Below are 27,902 nucleotides of genomic sequence, written 5' to 3' on the forward strand. Positions count from 1 at the left end.
ATATTTGAAAGCACTTCTGTAGGCTCGCTGTTAACGGAACACATCTTTGAAAGTGTCAATCAAAACTAGGCTATCTATCTAGGCAGAACTACTATCTGGAAAAGCGCACGCACTTCTTGAATTGAATCTATTTTGGCCTTATAATGTGGCCAGTGGCTTCCTGCTTTTCAGAATTTCAGCTCGTTCCAAAAGATTCCCTCTTCTACTTTTCGCCACCAATGTGGCTTGAAGAGGTTTTTTGTTTCCATAGAAACTGGGTTGATTCCCACATCTTCAGGTGTCGACACACACTTTGGGGGGAATCCATCAAACGCTTCGGACTAACTACGGGCACCGCAATGTGAATCGATAGCTTGCTTTTGACTGGAAGTTGCCGGGTATCAGTGTCACAGATGGACGCGGTGAGCATATTTGCAATTTGCAGCCTCCACATTCACCGCCAGACAAAGTACGTACGTACGTACGTACTTTGTCTGGCGGTGAATGTGGAGGCTGCAAATTAAAACCGCCGCTGCCCCGAGTGAAGCGATGAAATGAATACTCTCATTTTAATCAAGCTAAAGCTGAAAATCAATAGCATTAGACGCGGGCGGGGTTCCGAATGAAAATGTGTCTTTATGCTAATGCACAGGCTATAAGTTAGCGTGTTGATTTCGTTATTATGTTTCGTAGTTATTTCAAGAATGTAAGATGAGGGAGCACGACTTCATTAGAATGCTTGTTTATAATTCCGTTTTAAAATCGAAGACACAAAATGTAGACTGTGTTCGGTCATCGTTTGGTGATTGCACTCAAGCCGACGAGATTTTTTTTTTTTTTTATCATTCCTCAATTCTAGCCTTACTTATCAAGTCAAGCAGTGTTTCCAAAGCACAGTTGCTCATATTGGCATCCATTTTAGAGCATTCTGGCGAACCTTTCCAAACACACAGAACAGCGTGTTCCGTGACAGCACGGAATCCCTCTTGGTAAGTTAGGAGTTATCTCTCTTTTTTGAACAAGAAAAAAAGGTTGTTCCATTTCTTTCTTCAGTAAGAAGCAGTCGGCCTCGCATAATGAAAAAAATAAAATAAATAAATAATAATAAATTATATTCATAACGCACTTTATATTCGGAGGAATCTCAAAGTGCTACATGGCAAGTAAAAACAAGAAAACAAAACAAGGACAAGTATAAAACAAGTGGACGACAACCAGGATATGAGAGAAATTACGGAAATGCTAAAGAGGTGAGTTTTAAGTCCGGTTTTGAAAGAGTCAGTGGATTGGGGTGCTCTTAGGTGGTCGGGGAGGGAGTTCCACAGTGTAGGGGCTGTATGGCAGAAGGCCCACGGTGCGCAGCTTGGTTTTCGGGACGTGGAGAAGGTGTGAATTGGATGAGCGGAGGCTTCGGGTGGCAGGTTTTGGGGCAAGGAGTTCTTTGAGGTATGGGGGAGCATGTCCGAGGATACAATGGTGAGTGAGGAGGGCGATCTTATCATCAATTCGGAATTTGATGGGGAGCCAGTGCAGAGAACGGAGGATGGGTGTGATGTGGTGGCTTTTGCGCAATATATATCCGTTTCTGACCAGATTCCAGGTGACCTGTATGGCAGAGAATGAGTTAAGAAGAAAACAACTAAAAGAAGTGAGAAGTCTGTAGAGTGAGGGTTCTGCTGTCATGCCTAAGGTTTCAAAAGCAAATTAGAATTTTGTCTGCCGTGGTTCGATTTTTTTGGAACCTGCCTCAGGCCGAACCATTAAGCAATGATCCACTAACATCCGCCCGCTGTGACTGGTCAATCGATATACGCCTTGCAGCTTTACAATGCTGTATTTAGCTTCCAAATAAATGACACTTACTCTTGCAGTGCAAATGTTGATGATTTCTACTTTTTCACTAAATTTGAAAATGAGCTTCTGGCACTTTTTGCAACAAAACAAATCAATCAGAGTATGGTCAAGCTTTGACACATTAAATAGAAGATGCAGGTCCAAAGTAGTCCACGGGCTTGTTTTTCCCTCTTGGTTACCCGCATTATGAAAACATGACCCTATTTCAGTTTCGCGTGGATTTAATGGATAACAACCACCTCGAGCTATTTGCTTGGATCCGCATGGAGCGCTTCTCTTTCATCGTCCGTGAATATCATTTCATACCGCACGGCGGCTTCGGAGAGAAAGGTCTGGTGGATGCTTCAAAACAATAAATGGAGAGCGAAGAAAAGACCCGCACGTCCGCATTGCTCCATTAATAAGGGTTTGTGTCGCTGAGAATGATCTGGATGGGTTACACATTAAATCTTCCGCCAGAAGACAGTCGAGGGAATACTGAATGCAAAGGGGAAGTAGGAAGACGGTCAAAATGGGGCTGTTAAGTGTGTCAACTGCGATAAGCGCAGCGCCATATGTTGAAGGAGAAGGTTGCCAAAAGATGGCAAACACTCCATGGTAGATACGCAGTACGTCATTTTGTCCTTTCCTTCGCATCGATAAACAAATGCACGGTCAACGCAACATCATGTTCTCAATTCACCTCAACATGATACGGTCAAGTTAATCCGACACCTTTACCGATGATTTTCATCCATTTGAAGGCAATTTGGAAGTCACTAATGTGATTGATTATTAGGACATCAAATCCCTGCGCCAGAGAAAGCAAAATGCAGGTTTGATCGTGGAAGCTTTCACAAGGCCGTCTGCCATCTCCAAATGTTTGCTTGCATCCGGATTATTGAGTGGAAACACACACTCCCACCCACCGTGCCACGGATCGCATTTCCAAAGTTCTGCACTTTTTTTAGCAAGCTCCGCCTCTTCCAGCGCTGACCCCGGTCCAGTCGGCAACTTCCAACACCTCATTAAGGAACCAGAACCGTGGACTTCTTCATTACAGGTCCTAGACGCGCACAGCAAGCGGCCGGCCCCCCAAGGCTCGTTACGGATAGCGCTGCGGCGATAGCGCTGGCCGCTTGGACAGACTTGATGGCTGGCCGGCCGGCCGGGGGTGACAATTCATTAGAGTCTAGCGCTGCCACTAAATCTGCTGCAGCAAACGACGACTCATGCCTGGTGTGATAGCGAGAATTTATTACCGTGGAGTATTTTTATGCTCCTGTGTGATGTGGGCATGAGAGCAGCCGTAAACACCGGGTTCTCCTAGCTAAAGGCACGTCCAGATAACAGAGCCGTTGCTTGGCCGAAGCAGGGGTGATGGACTGTATATACTACGGCAAACCAGTGTCCCACGAGTGCAAGCGCCCCTCAACCCCGCCCTCGCTCTCTCTCTCTCTCTCTCTCTCTCTCTCTCAGGGTCCCGAGACTACTTCTGTTTTTGCTGATCTGATCTGCTGTCGAAATAAAAGATGATGTGCAGTAAACACAGAGAAGTGTGCAGATGCCTCCCTCGGATGGATCGGGCGCAGCGCAATATCTAGCCTCCGAGCACCTCGTCGTAAACACTGATAGTGGAATCAAGATAAATCACACTGACCTTCAAAACTCCTAAAACACACAAGCTTGTTTGTCATATAAAGCAAAGGCTTGCTCCGAGTGCTTCTGAACAACACCCTGCAGAGTACTTTGACGAGGTGCTGCTGGCTTGCATGCTAAGCCACTTTGTTCCTTCAAAACTTCTTTGCAAGGATGTTCCATAGCAGCAAAAGCGCGACTGCTCATTTTCCGCAGTAGAGTCTTGCATCATTTACTTGCCTTATCCATCTCCTTTCTTTTCATTGGAGCAATTGACTGAAAGGGCTGGAGCGTCGCCCGGAAGCTGAACTCCATGCATAGCCTCCCTCCATTTTGTGCTTGATTTCTCCCTCACCGGGCTGCCACTCGTCCAGCTGGACAGCCAGCAAAAGAATTCATTCCAAAGAATGATCGGTGGTGGCTGCTTTATTTGGGTCCACCTCATCGTGCTTGGCGCCAAACAGGAAAAATGCGGCAGCAGTTCTTTATTTTTCTCTTTACTTCTGGATTCGACAGCGAGTTAAAAAAAATAAATAAATGCTTCCACAATGTTTGGAGTCTTGTGTATGAGGTCAAGTAGCTCTGTTATTGAACAGAAGCTGGCAAAAGTGCACACCTTTGTACAAAAGGATTGTGCAGAGTGGGCAACATTTTTGACCATTTGTTAGCAAAGAATGACTTAATCATATGTCATCATCTATAATGGATGTAGGTACACTTGATTGGCCTTGGCAGTGGTCTGCAAGTGCCATCCTAGCTATGATGGCCCTTGTGAGCCTTTTGAAATATTGCCAAGTCGCTGGCACGCACATGTTTAAACAGCAAACAGTGCATTACAGAGCAAATGATTCATCCCTTGATACTTTGTTCTGCTTTCAATTTAAACAGACCATTACGCCAGTTTATTCCAGATGAAAAGCAACACCGACAAGAAGTCATCTTAGGGAAACAGCGGCAGCGGCAGTAGCGGCAGCAGCGGCAGCAGACTCGCATTAAAGTCGGAGCATGAAAGTGTGCCGTGAACATCAATGGCTTGCTGGGAAATTGCCAGGACGAGTCAGAGCTCACTACTGTAAGGTTAACTATAAACAGGGGAATGAATATAATGGCTTCACTGGTGGCATAGCAGGGAGAATAAAACAGCAATTAGCCATGCGCAGGGAATACTGGATAGAGAAAGCCAAAGAAACATGGGATTGAGAGAACGCAAAGCATATGGAGAAGTATTCCCATGTAGCAAACAACAGGCGGGATGAAGACATACTGAGATGTCATTGTGAATGGGAACAAAAAAACAATCACGAATATTTCAAGAAATGCGCCGATTTGGACTTTTGAGTGCTGAATGATGGCAGTGAATTCAATTCACATACTGTAAGCAGCACAAAGTTTTTAGTCTGCTAGCTTAATGCTAACACATCATGGGAAACACTAGAACTCTTGAAGCAACTGCTATTTCAACACACACACACACACACACACACACACACACACACACACACACACACACACACACACACACCACACACACACACACACACACACACACACACACACACACACACACACACACACACACACACACACACACACACACACACACACACACACACACACACACACACACACACACACACACACACACACACACACACACACACACACACACACACACACACACACACACACACACACACACACACACACACACACACACACACACACACACACACACACACACACACACACACACACACACACACACACACACACACACACACACACACACACACACACACACACACACACACACACACACACACACACACACACACACACGATCCAAATACAAAAAAAGTCAAGGCAAGTAATTGGATTAAGAATCCAAAGAATCCCCTGGGCTCTAATATATTTTTTCCACTTTCTAAATGAATTGAAACTGCTAGTTTTTATATCAAATGGTATTTTTGGGGGGAATGCATTTGCTAATTTAATTGGGGGATTTGAGGCAGTCAGCACAAGCAAAGCTGATGGGAAATTAATTCATGACTGCACAGGCAGAAGTTCAAGAAAAAAAGGGGTGGGGAAAAAAAGAAAAGAAAAGAAAAAAAAAAAAAAAGAAGACTTACTCCATGGAGCAGTGCTGACTCATAAATCACAAGCTCCTGATGGCGTTTGGGACCGTGACCTTGATTAGAGACGCTAACCCTGCCGACCATTAAGTCCCAGCCGCGCCTTCTGCTTCAGCAAGCCATTAAGTGAAAGATCCAGAAGCTGTGTGAAATGGATAGGAGCAGACCAAAAGTGACTGAAAGTCCTTGAAAAAGACTGCGGGCGCCTTCAAGAGTCTCACTTCCACACACTCGGATGAATATGAACAAATGAGCCACAATTATTCGGTGGGCAACACTGATCAAGGTTGGAATGGAGATCAAGTGAAAGCTGGTGTATATTAAGAGAGAGATGTGATGAGCGAGAGATAATCAGGTTCAAACTGCACATTTGAGTGGGTGAAGAAACGGCATCAACGTTAAAGAGGTCGTGCCTGTGAACTTCAACCGACAGGGCTTACTTGAAGTGATCAAATATTAGCAAAAGAAGGACACACTAAAATACAGGGAGGTGTCAAACTCCACTGCATGTTTTTGGCCTTTCCCTCCTCAACATTGAAATGATCAAGATTGTTAGATTCCCGCAGAGCTTGCTGAACTCATCATAAATAAATCAATAACTAAATTGCATACATATATATATAAATTAAACATATAATAAAACAAATGATGTCAGTTTCTCCTGATACATTGGAGCTTACAAAAACCATCCATCATCCAATAAATCGATAAAACAAAAGAAATGAAGAATGCGAGTTTCTTCTGCTTCTCAAAAAACATCCATCATCCATCTATTATCCGAAGCAGCGCCACCCATGGGTGGGATGTTGTACTGCAGCTAAGCATCTCATGCCGTTTCTTTAATCGAGGTTCTCTGGCGTCTGACCTATGCTACCCTCGCAGTCCATACTTGTAAAAGTGACTCTCAAGGATGTGTTCCACTGGTTTAGTTCCCTGTTCCTCGCCCAAGACCAAAGTTATCCAATTCCCACAGTGCTGGTCATTTGGAAATGTACAGCTCATACAACCTTGTCTGTGTTTTGTCCTTCTTCAGCGGAATTACATTTGCTCAGATGCGTCTTTTCAGGAGCACTTTCATGTTGCGTTGCTACGAGTGAATCCTCAAAAGAAAGAGATGGCCCGCCGCCGCCGCCGCCGCCGCCGCCGCCGCCGCCGCCACCACCCTTATCATGGGCAGAGAGCCGCTAAAAGCAGCCACCCTGTCACGGCTCTTTGGGCTGCCGCGAGATGGCCATTATCAGCAGGCAGAGTTCTACGGCCGCCTGAGTCGCTATCTCCGCTCGGCAAGGTTCTTCTTTTGTACTGAGGGAGATTTTTTCAAACGGGAGTGCATAAAGACACAGACCGCAAGGAATACGCTGTGGCGTTTCCAATTTCTGCCCTCATTGACAAGTCCTCCATGGCGATATCAATGCAAGAAGTAAAACGGAAGCGCCCAAAGCCTTCAACTTGTGGATAACTTTTGCTGATTTCGAATCACTGCTTTCTTTAACATGCATTGACATAATCAGACTTGTCCTTGCATTTGAAATGCAAAACAAAATGTCAAAAGATACTTAACATTCAATCACACCTGGTTGCATTTAAATAAGAAAATGATAGTTCATAAAAGATGAGATTAGATTACTGCTGTCATAGGCTGCGGCCATTCAAGTGAAAACGTTTACTGTGTTGCAGATGGGAAGAAAAAAAAAAAAAGATACCGGCACAATACCTATTTGCAGCCATTAACAGAGAATGTTCAAGTTGAACAAGTTGAGGAAGACTGACAGAAAGAAAGAAAGAAAGAAAGAAAGAAAGAAAGAAAGAAAGAAAGAAAGAAAGAAAGAAAGAAAGAAAGAAAGAAAGAAAGAAAGAAAGAAAGAAAGAAAGAAAGAAAGAAAGAAAGAAAGAAAGAAAGAAAGAAAGAAAGAAGAAAAGAAAGAAAGAAAGAAAGAAAGAAAGAAAAGAAAGAAAGAAAGAAAGAAAGAAAGAAAGAAAGAAGAAAGAAAGAAAGAAAGAAAGAAAGAAAGAAAGAAAGAAGAAAGAAAGAAAGAAAGAAAGAAAGAAAGAAAGAAAGAAAGAAAGAAAGAAAGAAAGAAAGAAAGAAAGAAAGAAAGAAAGAAAGAAAGAAAGAAAGAAAGAAAGAAAGAAAGAAAGAAAGAAAGAAAGAAAGAAAGAAAGAAAGAAAGAAAGAAAGAAAGAAAGAAAGAAAGAAAGAAAGAAAGAAGCACAAAAAACAGATGGACAGACATGTACATACTATCTAACAAGTCGCCAGTAAAGACAATCAGAAGCAGCAGCAGCAGCAGCAAACTAGAGCAAAGGATTCCCGCTGGCAAACTAAAGGTACGAGACGTATCAAGACGAGTAGCGCCCGGTATGCGAGTTTACAGAAAAGCAGACATCTCATTTCTTCTTCACGGCCAAGGCCACAATGAGAGCGTTTGCTGAGTTCACAATACGTCTCTTGTGGAGATGTTGCTTTCTATCTCACTCACCCACTCACCCACTCACCCACTCACCCACTCACCCACTCACCCACTCACCCACTCACCCACTCACCCACTCACCCACTCACCCACTCACCCACTCACCCACTCACCCACTCACTCACTCACTCACTCACTCACTCACTCACTGTCGTCTAACTTGCCATTTCTTTGGAAAGTCTTTGCCTTGTCTCCGCTCAGAGGATTTGACAACTTTGCAGCCAGCCAGCCAGGCAGCCAGCCAGCCAGCCAGGCAGATGTCTGAGACGGGATCATCTTTTAATTAACCTGGGAAACACTTGAGCTCCATTTGCGCGTCTCGCTCTTGCCGCATTCTGCCAAGTGTGCTCACAGCACTGTCAAAACTGTCTCCGCTGACAAAACACACACAACTGACTTCATTTTGCGCATGCTGAGAGCACACCAGTGCACTTGGACATTTCGCAACATTTCCTCAGATGCATCCACTACAACAAATGTGAACAGTATTACTGAGTATTATGTGCCTGTGAACGAGGATGTTGCTCCACATTGTGCGCAATAATTGCTGCGTATAGGCTGCCCTGCATCCGATGAAATCAAACTAAATGACTTTTGACGTCTAAATGAGCGCCTGCTCTGTTGTCCTCATTGTGTCTTACATCAAGATTTCTGATGTTATTACTTGAGGGCACATTTAATTTAGCAATTGGTTCGATTCCACCTCCGGCCCTCCCTGTGTGGAGTTTGCATGTTCTCCCGCGTGGGTTTGCTTCGGGCACTGCGGTTTCCTCCCACATCCCAAAAACATGCTTGGTCGGCCGATTGAGCACTCCAAATTGTCCCTAGGTGTGAGTGCGAGTGCAAATGGTGGTTTGTCTCTGTGTGCCCTGCGATTGGCTGGCAACCGGTTCAGGGTGTCCCCCGCCTACTGCCCGTTGCCGGCTGGGATAGGCTCCAGCACGACCCGCGACCCCCGTGGGGACTAAGCGGTTCAGAAAATGGATGGATGGATGGATGGATGGATGGATGGATGGATGGATGGATGCCGATGGATGGATGGATAGAAAATAGCAGCTAAAAGCATAAACTCATGTGAGTGGCGGGATTTTTCCAATGCATTTGTTGAGAGTTGTTTGTCAGGAAGGGTACGTTTCGTCAAATGGATGGGAAATTACAATCTTTTCACCAAGCTGAAATGACGACATTAAATTGTTAAGTTCAATCTCCTGCGCAGGAGGACTCCATCAGTATGTCACATTTTGGTGTATTTCCTGTTTGACGTGTCAGACTGACTGGAGCCACGGGATCATTCAAGTGCAAACAGCAACCCTCAAGAATAATGAATGTTCAAAATGATGTTCATAATGACACAAGATGATGTTGGATTCCATGTACGTATACTTCATATGGTTGCGTCAAAGAACAAACCCCTCAGAATGTTTGACTTAGCAGTGACATTTCAACAATGCACACCTATTTTGAAATAAAAACAGGGCCAAGATACTTTGAGTGAAAATAGACAAGTACATGTGAAAACATTTTCAAGAACCAAAATAAAAGTAAATGATTAAAACATTCCAATGGCTTCACATTGCTGCGCTTGACCAAGTTGCTTTTATTTGCAAGCTATTTGTCAGAATCGAAAAATATATTTAAAAAAAAAATATAGCACCGAAGAATAGCACCTTTTCTCAAAGCTGAAAGCATATCATTATGTTGTTCAAATCAAGCAGAAGGCCTTCATCAGGCCGACCAAGTGTCTCATTTGTGTTTTTTTTTTTTTTTTTTTAACGTTTGATGCCACCTTCTGCCACTCATGGTGGGGGGAAAAAACAAAAGATGTTTTTCACCCTACAGGCAATCACTGACTTTGACAGATGAGGATTAAGATACAGTCTGAACCCTGATGAATTTAACAACTATTACACAGACTTGCGTAGCTTTCATATTACCAGCGTACACACACAAAAAAAACCCAGCCAAATGCATGATTTGATGCGTACACATGAATCTCAGCACTATCATGCATCTCAATCGAAATGTTTGAGTACCCGACCTATATGAAAATGCAGGGTCTGTCACTGGGAAGAATGCCCCACCCCATTCGACAATTTGAATTGCATTTTAGTTATCCTCACACACCACTCCTAGAAAAAAAAAAAAAAAATTTTTGGTGTGTGTAATCCAGTTAACTGTTGGTTAATATAACTGCTACTGGTCAAAATGACTGCTACACTCCAACGGTGAAAAATCGCAGCATTCAGATGAGTCTCTTGACGGTAATTGTGCCTTTTGCAGACTTTGCAGATGAATGCCAAAATGACCTCTTGCTTCTTCCTTGTCTTTGGCGAGCGCAGCGTTTCCATGAGCCGTCTAAATCGGCCTCGTGTCTGTCTCCCTCCCTCCCTCCCTGCAGTCAGCTCCAACGATTCAATGGAGGCAACTTGGCTTTGATGGCTTTTGCCAAAAGAATCATCGGAGCCCCGGCCGTGAGGCAGTACAGACTCCGTCCGCACCCCCCCCCCAGTTATCGAAAGAACATCGCCGTCGTCTCGTCTTTCACACCCATTTTGCTTTCATTACCGGCAAGAGACTCTGCGCAACACACTCACGCATCACTCGTTAGTAGAAAGCGCTTTATACATGCTAGCTGGGCAACAAATGCAAATGTCACAATTTGTAGGACGCTGACATGACTGCCGTCTGCTATTAAAGGGAGGAAAAAAAGAGTGGTGCTCATCAGTGAGAGCACCATTAGTCCAAAACTTGATAAGCATGTTCCTATCATTGAGCAGTCCTCAGGAGCAAAAAATCCATAAGAGGAAGAAAAAAAAAAAAAAAAAAAGTTTGACTTTGTTTAGGGACATGAATCTGGCCTCTGGGGTAATGTGCACTTCTCATGCTCATTGAATATCAACGAAGAAGGATTAGCATGGATGAAAAGCAATTGTGAGCAACCTTAAACGTGACACTTGCACAGCAGCCGCCTTCTTTAACACAGCTGGCAAAAGTTGATAAGAGATATTTGGTACTTCAAAGTCCTTGCATGTGAACAACTTTTGGAAGCGGGAAAAAAAATAAAATACAATCAAAAATCAGAGCCCAAGACGCAAATTGCCCAAAGACATTTGCGGCTATTTTTGGAGGTTTTTTTGTTGGAAAACAAACTGGAGGGAAAACGTCGCACGCTATCTCGGGAAATGCTAACCGTAGGGAATAACACATCCGAGCTTTTAATTAAATGATTCTTAAAGTTCATTCATGAGATTGATTTCTTAAATGAAAGCTTGGGAATAGAAAGACGACAGAGATATTTGAACAGAGAAAGACTGACTGCAATAACTTTCTGCTCGAGCTACTAAATCCTCCCAACAGAATTGTGTAGCTAGATGCTAATTAGCGGGTGAAAACAAACTCATCCGTTGCTTTTCATGTTAACAGCGGGGCAATAATAAAGCCACAATTCGACTCTTGCAGTCATGTCTGTCTGTCTGTCTGTCTGTCTGTCTGTCTGTCTGTCTGTCTGTCTGTCTGTCTGTCTGTCTGTCTGTCTGTCTGTCTGTCTGTCTGTCTGTCTGTCTGTCTGTCTGTCTGTCGTCTGTCTGTCTGTCTGTCTGTCTGTCTGTCTGTCTGTCTGTCTGTCTGTCTGTCTGTCTGTCTGTCTGTCTGTCTGTCTGTCTGTCTGTCTGTCTGTCTGTCTGTCTGTCTGTCTGTCTGTCTGTCTGTCTGTCTGTCTGTCTGTCTGTCTGTCTGTCTGTCTGTCTGTCTGTCTGTCTGTCTGTCTGTCTGTCTGTCTGTCTGTCTGTCTGTCTGTCTGTCTGTCTGTCTGTCTGTCTGTCTGTCTGTCTGTCTGTCTGTCTGTCTGTCTGTCTGTCTGTCTGTCTGTCTGTCTGTCTGTCTGTCTGTCTGTCTGTCTGTCTGTCTGTCTGTCTGTCTGTCTGTCTGTCTGTCTGTCTGTCTGTCTGTCTGTCTGTCTGTCTGTCTGTCTGTCTGTCTGTCTGTCTGTCTGTCTGTCTGTCTGTCTGTCTGTCTGTCTGTCTGTCTGTCTGTCTGTCTGTCTGTCTGTCTGTCTGTCTGTCTGTCCTGTCTGTCTGTCTGTCTGTCTGTCTGTCTGTCTGTCTGTCTGTCTGTCTGTCTGTCTGTCTGTCTGTCTGTCTGTCTGTCTGTCTGTCTGTCTGTCTGTCTGTCTGTCTGTCTGTCTGTCTGTCAGTAGCAAGGCAAAAGCACAGCTCCGTTGCACACGTGTCAGTCACCTGTGCACGGACGCAGACGGACTCACACAGGCCGCGGCGTCACCCAGAAGGTATTTTGAGCTCCCCATCACTTCTCCGCTTGTTGACATTGGGTGCAGCGCCAAACCGTCATTAGCTGATGGCTGTGTTTTTATCCGGTGTAGCCGCTGCACCTCCCAGCTCAGCTAAGTGGCCAATTGACACGGACTCTCTTGACAGTCTTTCGTTCATGGGCATGTCCATTAGTGCGAGTCGCTGTCATCCAACCAAAGCCACTCGGCAGGGCGCGAAAGCATAGCAGGCAATAGAGCCCAGAGCCATTTCACACACACTCTGACATCATGTATGACACTGTAAAAAAACAATCATGCTTGTGCATGTTTGACTCAATGTGACAGATTGAATGCCTTCGATTGCCAGCGGCCTTAAGCAAATTTCATTTCAGTGTCAACGTGCGAGGCACTTAACTGTTTGGGATACTACAGTGAGGGAACACGGACGGGTGCTTCAGCGCTCCTATTCTACAAGCTGTAATGTCAGCAATGTGGTAAGTGAAATCGTGTTATTTTGAATAACATCGGGGGGGAGCGATCGAGTATGTCCGTGAAGGTCAGCAAAGACACAGCAGCCAACATTTTAATGGATCCACAGCACATCCCTACAGGCAGGAGTTCACTGATCCATAAAGCAAGCTCCCGCTTAAAAATGAAGTTACAGTCACAGACAGTTATCTTAGCTTGGCTTAACCCTTAAGGGGGCACTCGCCCAAATACTTGGCTGGAGTCCTTCGTGGCTAACAAGGTGAGCGGCGGCGGCGGCGGCGGCGTTAGCTCGCGTTGCTGATTACCATTAGCGAAATTACAGGCGTAATTTCCAACTGTGTGATACGCACGGCCAATTTTGTAAACTCACTTAAAGGGGGAGTATTCTGTTTAACAACTGCTAGCAAGATTTGAATTCAGCTTCACAGTATGCCCCGCCGCTAAGTCTCCAAACAAGCTGCCATCAGCCATGGCAGCTAGCATGCCTTGATTACACGTTTTAGAACACACATACAATTCATTAGAAGTGAAAGGAGGTGATCAACTTTAATCTTGCGCCTGCAAATGAATAAAGCTTGATGATTGATGAGTTCTTTCTCTGAGTGGTTCTTTTCCTTTGGATGCGGTCATTCCTTCAAATGAAATTCGAGGCAAACGACAGGGAAAAGGCTTTACTAATGCACAACTGTCATATCACACTGACAAAAAAAACAACAACAACGCAGTGAGGGTTGTTTTTTGTTTTTAATTGCTCACCCCTGCTTCTTCCATGAGGGATACAGGGCTAAGAAAATCGAATAAAATGGAAAAAATAATCATCTGGTAACATGAATAAAGTTCTATCATCATCAATTCAAAAGAAATACAATGTACAAAATCAATTTAAAATAATCCCAAGTACTGCATCCATACTTAAGGTTGCATTACAAACATGCTCCGCTTTAAGGAATGAATGAATGATGGGAAAAATAGGCCTATTATCCCCTAATCCCAAACGTGGGCTCTGACATTGCCGCTACCAGCATCCGTGGGTGGAAAGGAACAAGCCAACACAGGACAATGCTTGTAATCCCGTTAAAGGATTAAAGGCTCGGGCGCACACGCATGTGCAACACAAAATACGTCCGGGCGCATTGCGCTAACTTGTTCATTAACCCACATACGGACCTACACACTTCAGTCGTCTCGAACAAACATTGATTGGCGAGTAAAGACACCATAGTACACACACGCACACACACAGCACAGTGGCACTAAATCAGTCTGAGGCCGCAGGCAATGCGCTTGACTTGTAGACATCTCATTCAATTTCCAGCACAAACAAAAAGATAACACATAAATTACGGATGTTTTGTTCTCCAACAACAAATCTATAGTGCGAAAAGGCAACCCGGTGGCAGAATCATTCCTTCGTTGCGGTCAGATAAAGCGTCACAAATGATCATTTGGCTGCTTGATACTCCTTAATCCTCACATCGCTTCCTTCCCGTGGTGCTAATGATCAAACTCTGGGAAGCCGGGAATGCCTAAGGCGCCCGGAAAAAAAAATGAACCTTGTGAACGCGCTGCAGTGTAGCTCAAATGAAAGCAGCATTTCACCGTGTGGGCTGTGACATTGCCGGGGGCAGTGCTTCTGAAACCTCCACTTGAACTAAAACTACCATCAGCGCTCCCTCGGCCTGGCTGGCTGGCTGGCTGGAACCGCATAGGCCGCTTTAAAGTTGTGCTGTTTTTCAAAGATTACGTCGTACCTCCGAGGGATGCCACTTGATTTATTTATAAGGTTTGCAGACATCACACGCACATGGTTAACGCTGATTCGCACACAAATATTGCCTTTCGCAGCTCAATGTGTGAAAGTGTGGAAAAAAACACACCCAAAATACCCAGGCAGCTGTAAATATGACCAAAAAGAAATATTTATCATAAAAAGACTCGAAACTTAGATGGGTTGAACGCTTGGTGGGGGGGGGGGGGGGGGGGCACTTGTTCAGTTCTATGATGAAAAAACTGCTCCACATCCAAAGCAACAGCTGAGCAGGCCAGTTATTCTTTTTTTATTTTAGTGTCCGTAAAACCAACGTACCTTTTTTTGACAAGTACGCGAGACCTCTTTATGTCATTATTAACTATGATTTCTTTTTTTTTTTTTTTTTACATTTTCTTTGCTGTTAGTGCCGAATTTTTCACATTGCAAGTGGTTGAATTGTGACCTCTCGACATGCATTTGGATGGAACGGTGAAATGGACTCAGCACTCGTGTTGCACCGAGGCTGAAATACAGAATAGAGAAAAAGTGGAGGCTCATCGATTCACATGTAGGACATCTATTTAAGTAGGTTTTCCAAAACGACGACGACGACAACAACAAAGTCACATACTCTATTTTCCAGGTAATACTTCATGGTCAATCGATTCTTAGAATCAGAAACGCACGATTGTTTGCGGTGGTGTTTTTTTTTTTTTCTTTTCTTTTTTTGCACCTATTCAGAATGTTTCCTTGTTTTTTCTCAAATACGTGAGGTCTACTAGAAAGAAAAAAAATATTTAGCATTATATTACAACGCATGGTAAGTTTGAAGTTTTTTATGCAGTAAATAAGTAGTAGTATTGATCAATGGCCACACCCTAAAGTCTTGGCGTGGGGCCTGACACTACGGTCAACTACGATGACATAAAGCAAACATTTTGGAATATCAGGTGTCAACATTCAAACGCAAAAAAACGTCTCATGTCCCACCACAAAAAAGACAATGCGGCGCTTCTCATTCATTTGAATCACTGTCATTCCACTGAGCCCAACTCGAGTGGTCTTGAAATGACATTCATTCATCCAACGAGAAATGCCTTTCTTTCCAATAACCTCCACACCCAGGCATCGACTCATGAGGGACAAACGTTATTACAGCGTTTCATCTGGGCTGCCATTGGCGTGCCAAAGCTCCAACCTTGAGGTCACAGATGGAAGATGTTTTTATCTATTGTATAGCTGTCTCTGCACCGGGCCACTGCGCTGTCTAGTGACTGCCTCAAAATGAATCCAAGCTCGCAGTCAAAATGGACACTCACCTCCCTCCGTCTGATTCTCCATTTCAGTCTGATCAGCAGGTGCCGAAAAGATACAAGATGGCTGGCGGTCAAAGTATAACCGTGTGCTACATAAACAGCAATTGGATTTCAAGATCAAAGTAACTGGTGTTTCCATTGTCTCATGAATTCAAAAAAAAGAAAGAAAAAATGAAACAACGCACGCACAGAACACACAGCAATGATGTGACCTGGCATACAACGCCAACACACAACACGAAGAACTTGATTGTCGCTTGGACAACTTCCATTAGCGCATGATGATGGCGGAAAGACATTTGTGCCAAGGATTCATGGACGCGGCGCCGTAATATTGCCGTTATTTCCTGTCAGTGTGCATTATCTGGAATAGCTGGGAGGCTGCTATGAATACCTCATAAATAATACATAAAGCCAGAGGGGACTGTTAACAAACTACAGGATGCCTTTAAATATTGAGTGGATAAGAACTCCTGAAGTCCAGTTGCTCGGTCGGGAGCATGATGGGCTGGACAGGAATGTACAAAATACGTACATACAGGGTTAAAAACACCCAAACTACGATTGAGACATCTTATGAGGTTTTTGAGATACGTACAAGCTGTCGCTGAGCCAAGTTCTCGCTTTGGTAAATTTGAGACACAAATGCTATTATATGGTCGCAAACAGCTCAGCTTAGCTCACTTGACAACAAGGAACGGTTTGGCAGATCATTTCTCACAATGAAACAAATCCATTTTTAAAACAACCACATACTACGTTTGTTGTGGAAATGCGCTCAGACCGCCCGCCCCTGGTGTCAGACCAGATCATTGATTTGGGGGTATTTTCGGATTCTTCTTCAGGATTTTTTTTTCAGATTTCCCCTTGTTCTTCATAGAGAACGTGGACTTAGTGTTTATTAGAGACGAAAAACACATTTAGGCTTGTAGGAATATTTTGGGGATTATTTTTGCCTCTCCATTTCCTGAATGGAATCACAACAAACGTTTGACAGCATTTGCTGCTGTATTTCACAAAACAGTATTTCTTGCATGACTGTGACTGTTTACAAAAAGAAAACAAAATGACATTCTTCCATCGTGACACCAGTTTGCCACCCACCCAGTCATGGCAATGAGTGAAAAGCTAATCCCATTCGACTTCCAACGTTGAGTTCTATTAATAGCTTCACATCATGAGTGAGATTTAGATATGAGGTCACTTCATCCAGCAAAGGGATACTGCAATTCTATCGTGTACTGGAAGGTGAAAGGGTTTGCGGAAGTAAAGGACAACCGGCCCCTCGAGTGTGAAGGCCGATTGTTCTGCGCTAATAAGACCGCACAGGAAACATGTCAGCAGAAAGACTCACGGAATAAAATGGGGCATGTCGGAGAAAGACAAAAGCATTAGAGGTGTGCGCAAGTAGACAAAGACCATCCTGGAGTGTGAAATTAAACAAAAGAGGTGAAGAGGACAAGCTAGTGAATATAATAAGAGAAACAGGCCAGAGAGGACAATTCCCCTGATCCTATTCCCCATTTTTTTTTCTTTTTTTACCAGAGGCAAGCAAACTAACGACAGCGCAGATCACAATCCTATACTCACCTTTTCATTCCCAGCCCCCATTTGATGTCACCATGGACACAAGCTCTGTGACATCTCATTAGTGACCTTGCTTGTTCCATCGACTTTCTCAGTCCCATTCAAGCACACCTCCAACATGTTTTCATCTACATGTCAGCACATGATGCACATCAAGTTGTCAATTATAATCCAAGACTGTGTGAACCAAGCCTTTTCTCTGTCGACTTGGAAATTTAGCCGTGACAACGATCTCATGGAGTTGAAGCAGAGTTCATCCAAGATCTCAACCCTCACTTTAAGTAAAATGCAGAAATAGCTTGCAGGGAGGGGTGTTGTTTTGGTTACACAACAGCCAATTAGCCAATATCTACCATATTTTCCCTAGTCGGCTTTTCATAGCTATATACATATATAATATAATATATAATGGGTTATTGGTCTGTTAGTTATTTATTCATCGCTCATTTTATTTTATTATATTTTATTTATTTATTATTTGTTATTTATGGTTTGGGCATTCTTGTTTTTGTTTTGTGTCGCCTACTTGTATGTCTCGTCACCGTGGGATGGAGGTAACGGAATTTCGGTTTCTTTGTGTGTCTTGACATATGAAGGGATTGACAATAAAGCTGACTTTGACTTTGACTTTGATATATATATATATATTTTTTTTTTAAATCAGCCAGTCGGGTGTATAGAAAGACAGGAATTCAAACTATTATCATCCACTGGCTGGCTGCATACGTATTTGATTGGATTTTTTTTCCGGTTTCCGACGGTTGTAACTGTAGCCTCACCGACGATCATTCCATTATCGTCTTGTAGGTCTGTATTCACAGGTCAATTTTCCCATCAGGCAGCCATTATGTACAGCTGACCAGCTACACACTCAGTCAGCACAGCTCTGAAGTCAAGCGTACATCCTACAACTGGTGCACTGCATACATTTTGAGCACAAAACACGTTCCGATTGTTATTGTTTTGAAATGTTCCACTGTAACGTTACATTCAAGCAACAATGCCAGATTGGATTTCTTATCTCAGAAAACACAGCTTTGGCCCAGAAGGAAGAATGCAAAATGATCTTTGTAGGAAATAACAGCATCACGTACACTAAAAGCGAGCCATTGGTCACAGAGGGAAATTTTCTTCCAAGACCACTTATCGTTATCGCTACCAGGGAAGAGTTCTGCACTGCACTGGACCGACTTCTCAATCAGGTGGTGCTTACCATGTCATCTGAATGGACCGGGGGGGGGGGGGGGGGGGGGGGGCGTTATTTAGAGAGAGATACGTAGCTGGACCATGACTCCCCCTTGAGTCGTGTCCATTTCAAAACACCAAAGAGAATAGTTTGATCAGAAAGCTTCCATGCATCGGCGACAGCAGAATAGAAGTAACAACCGTTTCCAGAAAAGAAAAGAAAACTTTGTTGGCAGTGCATACTATTTGACGCTACATAGAGCCGGCAGAAAACATGTTGACAATTTAAAGCAGAAGAAAGCAATATTGTGACACTATTGTAGAGGAAGTGAAAGATTTGTTTAGGTGCAGCCAAATCCCTTACGGTGGATGGAGGTGAGATCAAACTGTAGGGTGCTCCCGACACGGCTAGCTTTGCGTCGGTATCCCGCTGAGATGTTTCCCAAATTCATATGGCAGCTTATCCGATGACTGCGGCTCACTGAGGCTCCGCAAGTACCGACGAGCACGCCGTTTCTTTGCTTTCTTTCCGACAAAGACCAAAGACGGTGATATAAAAGTGCCTGCCTCTATTTGTGCGAGTATGGATGTATCCACCTTGCTTCTTTAAAAGAAAAAAAAAGAAAATATGCGCCATCCTTTTGTTGACAGTAAGGCACAGCAGCCATTCAGCTCATCCCTGTTTATCCTTCAAGGCTGAACACGAAAAGAAACTAAGATGCCGGTGAGCCCCTGTTGGTGTATTTGGGGAGCCACTTCATCATGGATTCTTCCAGCCTTGCCATATGCTTCTGTCTGGTGAACAATCTGAGTCACACCAACAAAGGCATCTGGAGAGGAGGGCAGGCAAAGAAAAAACAAAAATAACAAAGCCCCCTAATTCCAATGAAGCGTGTTGACTTGATCTCCACAAGTATTTGCTCGGGATGTTAGCATTGTCAGACACATCTGATAAAACGACAAACACCCCAGCATCCTGGGATGTAGAAGGGAAAGCAAAGCAAAGGCAGCTGGCTCCAAACACAGTGAATGCGTGCATGTGCGTGCGTTGGCTTTGCTTCCGCCCACACTCCCGCTTGTGAAATGAATAGCATCGACAGGCAACAGTAAGCCAGGTTCTTGTGGCAGCGAGAGGAGTGTTCAGCTAAGAGAGGAACATGTACTACATTGTTGTTTTTTCGTCCTAAAGGTGCTATGCTCAGGAAGTCGTCGCCTTTGCTCCGATTGTTTTAAAAGGACCAGCCGTGGCAACTCGCGTTTACACTGATAGACACAAAAACATCTCATCTTCAGCATCTTGAGGCCCTATCCACTTTCCTAATGCTTGTTTTCTAATTCTACACCCATAGAATTGGTTTCGAACATCTTCTATTGCCACCAGAGGAGCCTAATGAACCCAAATCGTCGCTACTGTTAGCCTTTCAAGCAGCTAGCTCGGTAGTATGGCCGGTCCCAAGCAGGTTATGCGCAAATTTGACATTTCACCTCTCAAGGTTTCTCATTTCCCCTAGCTGGAGTTTTGAGTTTTTCCTTGCCCTCTTGGGAGTTTAAGATCAGGGGAGGTTTGAGAAGATTTGCCATTTTTCACATCACGTCCTGAGTGTTGTTAGTCACCTAAATGTTGAACAGAGGCTGTGATTTACCCAAGTCAAATTCCTCGTTTGGCACGCTCAAACATGGCCAATCAAAAACTCTTGAATCTTGAAATTCAAAGCATACCCGAGAGGATGATTTTCGATGACGGTACATTTCTAGTTTGATTTTCTTCATCATTAGTGATGCTAGCAAGTCCTACGGCTAACGCCGAAAGAGTGTCGACGTAATCTGGGTTCCAAAATTCCACACCAACGCAAATCAATCAGCCATGACTTGAGTGAACATACGTATCAAATCCAACCACTAGTCCAGAGATTCAACTGTTGCTGATCTAAGACCAAGCATAACACTGGCAGGTGTCTGATGCTTAGCCAACGGATGCTGCTGCTATCAAGGGAGTAGTAATCGTACCCTCACCATTTTTCTTTCCCAATGCTCAGTCAAGTGATCATTTTAAAGGCGTCGCGCTTCAGAACCGTTAACAAGAAGGTGCAGGAACGCGACTCCACGCAGATGACTGGTCCTTGTTCTGAAGCCCACCGGCATAGTTGGCTTTATTGAGATGTCGCCGGGATGTGCTCCCTGCCAGGAAGTGAATTGCAGCCCAATTAACTGATAAACGCTGCCCCACGGGGAGCTGGCAGACAGACGGATCAATGGAGTCACAGTGAGCTGAGCAGCATGATTTCCACACCAGACAAACTACACACACCAACGTAGCCATAGCATACACTCAAGCCTTTATTTAATCGAGCTTTGACCCAAACAGGTCAAGTTCTTATTTGTGGGGTCAAGGGCTCAGGTATGCTGGAGTTGGCGCAGTATATCAAATGAAGAAAAGAATGTCAGCATATCGTATGAATGTGACCATTTTCCCTGGAATTCCAAAATAGAAATGGCCACATTTGACACGTATGACTGACTACTTGTTTGTGGGCCTATGGATCCTGCCAGTGGATTGAAAAGAAGAAAAAAAAAACAAACACGCTCACACTTTTGTGGGTGACATTTTCCCATTGAACCTTACGATGACGAGAAGAGAAAATCAGACGGAAGGAAAACGAAGCAGACAGTAGAAGACAAGTTTTCTCTCATTTCGATTCATCGCACATGTTCCTCTTTAATCGAATGATGGTTGACCTCTGCACAAACAGAAAGACATTAAAGTGAATGTATACTTTCTTTCTGCCGTATTCAACAAAATGCGGCCACTCGAGCTGTGAATATTCCAATTAGTTGCTCTCATAGAGACTGAAGCTCTGCTAATGTTCCACAGATTGCTATCTATCGTTAGTCATCCTTGAAAACTTTTAGATACCCGCAGAGAATCTGAGGACTAATTAGCTGAGAAATTTGGATAATTGCCTCGACTCAAACTGCGGGCGCGCGCGTGAAAAAGATGACCACAGATGAGATCAAGCACAATGGCGCTAATAAACAATAATAATGGTCTTTCCCGGGCTCCCTGAAGACAAAACCAAAGGAGGAATAATTGAGATTTGCTCAAACTCTGCTGCTGTTGTCTCTAATGACCTTAACTAAAGTGATTGTCTTGCTGAGTTGCTCTGGAAACGACGCTTTGGTTTGCGATGGCGGAGATTTCCTCCAGCTATCGTCACACTACGGCATCGATTAACATGATTGGTTCATTAAAGACTTCCGCTTTCGACTCGCTCGCCTGAATAAAATGTCACCGTTGTTTTCGTTTTGGTGCTGTTGCTGCCTGCAAGCAGATGGAGACTATGCTTTTAATCATCGTCGTCGTCATCATCATCATCAAGTCGTCCGCTTCGTGCACTTCTGTGCCTACGGACGTGTATTAGAGTGCATGGCGTTGGTTGATTTATTTCCATGATTAAGTCATCCGTTAGTGCTGCACAAACACACGAGTGAATTACTGTTACACTTAAAGTTTGCTGTCTGGAGCCTTTAGTTGCCACTTTATGGATTTAGGAAGCACCTTAATGCCACTCTTGTAAAGAATGCGGCTCCTTTAAAGAACAAGAAAGAGCGCTAGAGAGTCGTAGCTCACGAGATAAAAGTGCATCGAGCCTGAAGTGATCGGCCATTGAATACAAAGTTTAGAAAAACAAAGCAAAAACAACGCTTGGCCATTGGATTGAAAGTTCATTTGAGAAAAAAGAAAAAAAAATGGCTCAATGAAGAACAGCATTGTTGTGAGCTAATCCAGCAAATAAGACTTTACACACGCCAAAACTTGCAAGCAAAAACATGGATCGCATTCAGTGCAAGTGCTCACGGTGTTGTGGATAGCACTTTTATGCTAGCACGTGACATTAGCTAACATCACCTCCAGCGAATTAGAAAGGCGCAAAGTTATTGAAGTTGATCCAGCGAGCTCAATCCATCAAGTTGGGAGTTTGCGCCTTGGCTGTTTCCTTTCCTTGCATCGCTAAAAAAAAAAAAAAAAAAGCATTTATGACGTTTAGCTACACGCAAAGATCTCACGTTAGCATCTACCGCAGTTTAGAAAAATTAACCAATCAAAAATTAATCAGATATAATTAAATCTGTCAGTGATGACGGCTTCGCACATTTATACCGAAAGTTGCCATGAAAGCTTTCCGATTATTGGACCGCCTGCCTGCGTGGCTGCCTGCCTTGCCTGCCTTGCCTGCCTTGCCTTGCCTGCCTGTTGATTGACATTTGCTGCCTACATTATGAAGATCCTGAATGAAATTTTGCTCTAATTCCGACATAATTTCCCATAATAGCTATTGCACACGTAACAGCTACTCTCGGGTGACATTTCTATCACTTTTAATATTGTAGCATTGATGTAGGATTGAAGTCAATTAAGTTCTCCGCTCTGAGTCAGCTCGTACACGGGGAAACGGTCACACTTCAATAAATACAAACTGGCAAGAGATAGCGACGCCGTTCCAACACGACGAATTGGAGTGCAGGAGAGAAAAAAAGGCAAAACGATAGAGTAATTCGGGAATAACTCGACACAGAGGCAATCATCCATCCCTCTTGTTATGCAGCTTACATGTGCCCCGTTTGAAAAAATGCGACGTGAAACAAAAGAGCCATTTTTAAAATCAACATCATCGAGGGACAAAAGCCAGCAATGTATTTCAATAACAAAATGCAAAATTGGCTTGCAGCAGGAATGTCTTGCATGAGCTGGCATATTACTTACTCATTCCCCACAATCAGTACTGCTTTTTCATATTTCCACGAGAAACGGGGTCTTACTCCCTGCAGAGCCAAGCGCCGTAGCTACGTGGGGCCAAGCGATCCCTCCTCTGGGTAGCGGGCCATGAATCATCCCATTAGGAAACACAGAAAAAGTGTTCCTTTCTACGTCGGCTACTGCAGAGTTTGTTGTTTGAGGCAAAGCGATAGTACATCACAGTTATCGCGCCGCACACTCGCCCTCTTGAACTCCTCCCTGACTACCTCACATCCTTATCGTTCTAAATGCCTCATTCACTTGAACCGGCCGGCGCGACGTTCCACTTTGATAAATGTACACCGCATCACCTGCACAGATAAATCACACGGCTCCAGATCCTCATTTCCAGCCGATAAAGCGGCCGGCGCACGCAAGATGGCATCAACCGCAGCGCGGGTCCAGTGACTACTTGCGGAAGGAAGTACGCCAGGCTGGGATTTTGGACCGACCAACCAAACAGCTGGAAGTGTCCAAATGGGACAAAATGCTTGCTTGCTTGCTTGGTGAGTGGCGCGGCCGGGATAGGCTCTCACACTCACAATCTCCTCGCCGCAAATTCAAGCCTTGCGCCACTCCTGGCTGGGGTACACCAAAGTATTCACGGCATGCCGAGTGGAACATCTCAATCTAGCAAACCTGAGTATTAATATGGCATTTACGTGGCCTGGCAGCAAGAAGAAAAAAAAATGCTTCATAGCCATGTGCTTGAGCAGGACGCCAACAGCAGCTTAGTACAAATGGTCGTCATCACATTTTCCAAAGCAAGCTATGCATTCAGCAACAAATACCAGACAGAAGAAAAATACCAACTATAAATGGGAAAATATTCTGTACAAATGGAATACAATACAATGCATAGTATATGTGAATGTGAACAAAAGCACTGGCATTGTATGTGACAACTATACGTGGATGTTTATTCCATGTTTTAATAAAATGCGGGTTGGGATCAAGGTTGGACAAATATCGGCAGTCTTAAAAAAAATAATAATAATAGTTCACGTGATCAGACTTCAGTATTGTAAAGATGCAATTGAGAGTAACAGTGATAGAAAATGTAAGTTCAATATGGATGGATGGATATGATCTGGAAATGTGTCAAGCTGAATATATTTCCTACCGCGACTTGGCTTGTTTTACAGGGCAGTTTATCTGCTGGAACCTCAACTTGACATGCAGCAAAGCGCAGAAGGGATGCTTGTTCTGAGACGAGAGCATGGAAGATGTTCTCATGAATATTCTAGATATAGTGTAATGATTGGGCTCTTGTCAAGCTCACTCCCGAGGATCGCATTCTATTTTTGTAAGAACAACCTCCCTCAGAGCACAAAGACCACTGATGGACTCCATTGAGAGCTGCTTTCTCCTCAAAGAAGGGCCGCGACCATTTCAATCCAGAATGCGTCAATGCTCGAGTGCATTCTGTTGACACTTACGGTCCAGTACGGAACATCCCGGATTGATTGCGAATCATTTACTGGACCGACTGACCCGCAGAGACACACAAACATCCGCACTTACCGAAAATATATATCAACAGAGCATTTGATGAAGCCAACGTGTTTTTCGACTGCTGGAGGAAACCCACGTAACTACAGTGACATACTTTTATGTCAACAAAACTGTTGGTACCTCTCTGTTGAAAAACCCAAAATAAATACGTGTATATAATAATAGATGCGTGGATGATGATAATGATAATAATAATAAGTCTGGCAAACACACTTACTCAAGAAAAATGCCCATTTTTGTTTCAATATGTATTTCCTCGCTCATCATGATACAAATGTAAGTGCCAACTGCGGAACAATTTTCAATTAGGTATCTGTCCATTGAGGATTAAAGTCTACATTAGTAGCAGCTCATTAGCAGCAGTGTCGTGTGTGTTTACAGCTTAAGGTCAAGTGCGGGAATTCATGGGGGGGGGCCAGGAACTCGGCAGAAATTCAGAACGGGAATATTAATAGCTTCGCAATTACAGCCAGAATCACTGCGGCTATTTCGAAGTGAATAGTTCAGCGTACGGAGTCGTATTTTTAGATTGCTCTTATTTTCCGCTTCAGTTGCATCTTGAATAATGAATGCGTGCTCTTCCCATCTTTACAGCCCAAAACGGACAGAAACGTGAGCTTGCACGCCGCACCGGTTCCGTGGGCATTCGCGTAGGCACGTGGCATTTCAATGAGATTAAGTCACACTCCTACAGTGTGCTACACCCCCGTACCGTACCCACGCACACACCCCAAAAACATTACGGTGGTAGTGTTTGTACTCTGTCCTAATAGAGCAAAAAGAGCACCCCGTCTGAGCAATTTAAAAAAAGCAATTTGTTCTCTTTGGCTCTCTGTTTGCTTTCGCTGTGTTCTGGCCTGGTGCACTGGGAGCAGGCTAACCTTACGTAAATTACTCCTAGTGCCTATGACAATGTCAACAAGACGTGTGTGTGTGTTTGCATGACGGCTTGCGCCAGGGATTTGGGGTTCCGAGGGGGGGGGGGGAAACACTTTGGGCCCAACCACTTTGACGCCCCCATCTGTCATGGGCCCTTGGAGTCGTCATCATCATCATCATCATCATCATCATCACTCCCCCCAGCCACCCTTACAACACCCCTGTGGCACGTGTGGCGGTAGCATTTCCAGCCTTTGCCTTTGTCATCTAGGGGACAGCTGACGGATGAATGCATGTGAACATTTCTTTCAGCATCCTGTCACGACGTTCATCTTCATCATCATTCTACGCTCTGGCCCGTCTAGCCGCAGACTTGAAAATGTTGGCCAGCTGGGCTGCGCCGGAGCCTACGCAGCGCATAAAATGCACATTAGTCAATGTGAGGGGACTTAGAGCTTCTTAGGCGGTTTCATCCCTCATTAAGATGAGAGCCGTTTGTTCCCAAACGAGCAGAATTGCAGCGCGCCACGCTGTTCTCAGCCGTTATAAATGGTTCTTTGAGCTCCTGGAGCCTGCTGTTTCCCTCTCACCAAATAAGACCCAACTTGTCACTTGCCAGCATTTACAGCAAGGCAAATGTCTCCAGACCGACCGACCGACTTAGTTCCAGTTAGTTTTATCGGCTGCTAAAACTTACAATCCAATATGTTGTTTTGTATCAAGTTGATGAGGCGGTTGAGCAGATAACCACTGACAAGTCGGTAAAAGCAAGCCAATTTGTGTTGGAAACGGAGTGTCAGTTTCAGTTCAGTTTAAATTTCAAAGGTTAGATGTTGTATAGTTCTTGTCACACGCTTATCTTAAAACACTGTGTACAGCTGTTGCTCATACCCTTTTGAAGGTGGAGGTAGAATGTCCAAAATGGAGGCAAGCAGGCATGCAGGCCGACCGAGGTAGAGAGGCAATGGCTGGCAGGCAGGCAGGCAGGCAAGAAGGCAGGCAGGCAGGCAAGAAGGCAGGCAAAGGTGGTAGGCCAAGCAAGGAAAGCGGGGAGGGGGAATGGCAGGCAGGCAGGCAGGCAGGCAAACAGGTGGCACACAGGTACAAATCCAAATTGTTTGTAATTCAACTAAGGTTTCAACATAAAGGGTTCCAAGAAGTAAACTAAAGTTGCTTTTCTAAATTCTAAGTTTCAAGTTCCAAAATTACAAGCTTTGAGCAGACTAGAAGCAGCTTGAAACGAACGGCCTTTTAGCGGTAAAAAACGATGTCACTACTATCTTCCTTCCTTCCTTTCTTCCTTCCTTCCTTCTCTGTCTAAGTGAGACTGACTACCAAGTGGGAGCAGCCTATTTATTTCCCTGATCAGGTGACCGATCAGGTGACCAAAGGCTTTGTCAAATAAAAGTCCATGGCCCAAGGCCAGCGAATCTTAAACAAAAATAAGAATTGAAGCTAAGGAAACTAAATTGGCTCCAACAGGAGCTATCTCATCTCGTGTGAATGAAGCAACACAAACATTTGAAAACTGTTAGCACACACCTGACCCGACAGGTCTGATTTAAAGATGCCAAAGCCAGGACTAAATTGAGTGTTCATTCACCTTAACAGATTGTGTGCATTGTTGGCAGCAGCAGCTGTGTAAAAAAAAAAAAAAAGGCTACAAAAACAAAAGAGTGGATTTAAGAGAAATAAAAGTTAGCAGTTGAAATCTTTCAAGCAATTTCATTTTCTCTTTTGTTATCCTCTCTTCATAATGAAGTCAAACGAGGCTAATGTTAGCTTGTCATACCTTGGCCATTATTAGCGAACCTAAAACTAGCTAACCTTAAAAAAAAAAAAAGCTAGCATTTGCAAACGTGGGAGTTTGGGGCAACGTGTCTCAATCATTTTGGGGTTACACTTAAAAATCTGGTAACTCTGGCTCGTTATGCCAGAATTACCATTTGGATCATGAGTCGTGACAACATTTGTTTGTCAGATTCGGTGCGTTTCTTGTTGTTTGTTTCAACGTGATTTGAGTTTTGTGTTGGATAAAAAGGCCAAAACGTCAAATATCATCCCCG

At 44.0% G+C, this 27,902-nt stretch overlaps 1 protein-coding gene and 1 long non-coding RNA gene across 3 annotated transcripts in view; both read right to left on the reverse strand.

The window, feature by feature from the left end:
* LOC119119696 (neural cell adhesion molecule 2-like) overlaps positions 1-27,902 on the reverse strand; it is a 98,711-nt gene that overhangs the window by 40,769 nt on the left and 30,040 nt on the right. The gene's annotated exons all lie outside the window — the stretch shown is intronic.
* Positions 2,854-27,025, reverse strand: LOC119119784. The gene is made up of 3 exons (XR_005097397.1): positions 26,627-27,025; positions 3,306-3,316; positions 2,854-2,864 (listed from the first exon to the last, which is right to left on the reverse strand). It is a non-coding gene; the product is annotated as an uncharacterized LOC119119784 (long non-coding RNA).

The sequence above is a fragment of the Syngnathus acus genome, chromosome 2, assembly GCF_901709675.1.
Source record: "Syngnathus acus chromosome 2, fSynAcu1.2, whole genome shotgun sequence".
Classification (NCBI taxonomy): Eukaryota; Metazoa; Chordata; class Actinopteri; order Syngnathiformes; family Syngnathidae; genus Syngnathus; species Syngnathus acus.